We start from the raw sequence: 3,424 nt of genomic DNA, 5'->3' as shown, positions 1-3,424 counted from the left end.
GTATATGATCTCAACAAATATGACTCTCAACACTATCTACAGCAATAATTGTTGACAAAATCACCCAGATGTCAACATCCATGGTGACACAGCCCACAATAATTTAGTGACATCTCTTTCTTCATCAGTAACAATCACAGCAACTATTCAGACTAAAGAAAATCAGGAAAAAAAAGTTGTACTGGCAGCTTTGTTGGTGCTATGATATTAACATAGGGAATTTTAATTTTTTTTTTTTTTTTTTTTACATTTGATGCAAAATACATTCAAGAAGAGGCATAGGAGAGGCAATAGAACCACTGATGGACATGCCATCATTTAAGGAAATCCAAGGACCAAGGAAAAAACACGAATGAAGCCCTAAGAATTTTGGTTTAATATTCTCTTGCTGAAAATACATAAGCAGACTATGTGCATAATGCCCAATGATACACAAATATGTAAAAGTGTCTTATGATTACCAAAAGGGCTTGAGGTTTTTAATGAATATTTGGAGCTTACAGACAACTAATGCAATGATAATATTCACTTTTATCAAATACATAGCAAGCCAAACAAGTCTTTTGAGTGTCATTAGTCACATAGAATCAGTAATTGAAATACATCATTGAACACACAATACCACCTGGGCATACAATAAGGTGTTTGTCACAGCATTCAGGATTTTGAGCATTTATGTCGCTCACACAAAGACCTTCAGTGTTTTTCAGATCTGAATATGTTCTAATTACTAATGCCACACAACAGAAGTTGCAATTGACTAAACCAGTTCTGAAGTATGATTTAAGAACACATAAGGAGTCCTCTAAGGAGCCTAAGGGGTAGGGATTTGGTTTAGATAAGTGTGCCAAAATGTGATTCGAAATTCTTCCAGGACTCAGTATAATGGGTGTGTGCTTGGTTTTTCCGGGAGTGGCCACTGCCTACATCCACGGGTTCACTAATGGGGGCAAGGAAAAGAGGGTTGTCCATTTTCCCTACCAGTGGAATTTGATGGAAAGAGATAGACTGTATCCAGAGTTAATTGTTATTATAAATCAAAGGGTTTGGAGAACATTGATTAAGGAAGCATTTTCCTGATTGATGGAAAAAACTCAGTATGGTCATCTATCCTTGCTAGAACATTATTTGATATACTATATAGCATGCAGTGTGTTATGTAATACATAGTCAAAATAAAATGAAAACCAAAATAAAATAAAATGAAAAAGAAAAAAAAGAACACATAAGGATATCATATGAAGTATAGTAGTTGGTTTAGAACAAAATACATACAAAAAAATTGTTCAAATGAAGAATACCTGTATTTAACCCTGTTAAAGATCCATTGGAGCATTTGAGAGCATACATTTTACTCATGACTCCTTTTGACCTTGTAAAGTTAGGAGATATAATATTTTTCTCTGTAACTTAGGTCAACTGCAATGTTTAACATGATAATGTTTTAAAGACGTTCTAGTAAAATTGGAATGACAGGGGCAAACTAGGAGATTTGTCTACAATGAGAATATTGTCATGACTAGCAATTGATTTTATTTCATATTTGTTAATATTAATTTTATATTTTGTCAGTATTTTTGAGAATTAAAGACCTGCTATCAATATCTAAAAAATTTTAGAGGAGAATAAACATAATTGAGGTTTTCCTTAAACCCCCTTATATAATTTCCAAAAATGAAACACAATTCTATGTAGTCAAAACTATAGATTAATGCTAGGTTTATTAAACTAGAGACTATAGACTCTACCGAATCTACTAAACCCTAGAAAATGCTGCATCTTCATGCACTGTTGATTTTATTCAGCAGCTTGTGGAAATATCTCTCTCTCTCTCTCTCTCTCTCTCTCTCTCTCTCTCTCTCACACACACACACACACACACACATTTTGGAATAAATTCCCACATGAGCTTTAAGAAAGGAAATTTCCTGCTACTTTATTTGGTTATTTCCTTAGACACCCTCACCACTACTGAAGAGGAGTCACTGCTATATGCATTATGTTAATGGAGGAAAAAGCAAAGTATTGTAGAGACACCACTATTAGCCAATAGAGTTTAGAATGTTTTGGGGCATACAGTTTATATTCAGAACCATGGTTGAAAGTACAAAAGCGAACTAAGATCTTCTAATGAATATTCACCTTTATTTAATTACGAATAGAACTTTGGTCATCAACTTTGGTTTTCAAAGAATGCCAGATATCAAAAATTTTGATATAAAGGGATAATTTCTATTCACTGGGTATTATGAACAATTGATTGAATAATATGAATAATAAAAATTATCCAAAATGCAGGTATGACTGAATCAACGTAACACACTATGGAGAGAATTTCATGAAACATGTATGGTTATTAGTTTGAAAAGAAATGTGAGCTTATAGGTGAGTTGGATGTTACTAACTCAACCCTAACTGATTATATAACTGCTTTTATTTCTTTGCAAAATCTATCTACTTATAGTAATGAGGGCCTTTAACTAATTTCCTCTCCTATATTCTTGGTAGCTCAGTGCTTCCAGTCAGCCATAATTTGACAGACTGGCTTCAAGTTTTTCTTGAATATTGTTTCTTTACCACTTAATAGAAAACCATTTTTTTAAGCACCAAGTGTCATTATTTGCCTTGAATGTTTCAACTTTGGGTTGAAAATAATGTAGTTATGGCTTTTATCTGTATATAAGCACTATAGTTTGTTACTTTCAAATACCAGTATCTTTAAGGAACATTTCTTATCTAAAAAAAATAAGGCAAGCAGTGGTATAGAAAATATATTACTTTGGAACACACTTTCTAAGCATAAATTTATCTTCCTAATTATATTAAGCAAATGTTTAATTTTTTCTGCATTCCTTAAGAATGTATTTACGTGAAGGTAAGAACAAGACCTGTATGTCTAAATATTAGGCACAACCCCAATCTATGATTCAAAATTGTCCTTGTATAATCCACAAAAGGAACCACTCAAATACAGATAAATGATAGTTCACAATGTATTACAGTGGTAATTTGTATTTTTCAGGAAAAAAAAAAAAAATCAAACTCCTGCTATCTTCTTTCTTTTTAAATACTGACCAGCTTTGATATTTAATTATTGCTGAGATCTATTTTTAGAATAAATTTACTCTCCATATTAAAAGAATAAAAATGTTATCCCCTTTCAGAAATAAAGAAGGGGACAATCACAAGTTTGTCTTAAGAAGTAAGAATTATCCTGATGCCAAAACCTTACAAATCCTAGCACAGCAATATTCCTTTTTAATTTAAAAGCTTTTACCTGTTGCCAGCCAGGCAGAGTGGTACATACCTGTAATCCCAGCGGCTCGGGAGGCTGAGGAAGGAGGATGAATTCAAAGCCAACTTCAGCAATAGCAAGGTGCTAAGCAACTCAGTGAGACCCTGTCTCTAAATAAAAAATACAAAA

At 32.8% G+C, this 3,424-nt stretch overlaps 1 pseudogene across 1 annotated transcript; it reads left to right on the top strand.

Annotated features, from left to right (window-relative positions):
• The first annotated feature begins 858 nt into the window (after positions 1–858).
• Positions 859–1,180, top strand: LOC306670467 (NADH dehydrogenase [ubiquinone] 1 alpha subcomplex subunit 1-like; annotated as a pseudogene). The gene has a single exon. The product of its transcript is annotated as an NADH dehydrogenase [ubiquinone] 1 alpha subcomplex subunit 1-like (transcript).
• The last annotated feature ends 2,244 nt before the right edge of the window (positions 1,181–3,424 follow it).

Source organism: Sciurus vulgaris, assembly GCF_902686455.1.
Source record: "Sciurus vulgaris genome assembly, chromosome: 10".
Lineage (NCBI taxonomy): Eukaryota > Metazoa > Chordata > Mammalia > Rodentia > Sciuridae > Sciurus > Sciurus vulgaris.
The sequence above is the reverse complement of the archived record's forward strand: the minus strand, read 5'-3'. Positions and strand labels throughout refer to the sequence as shown.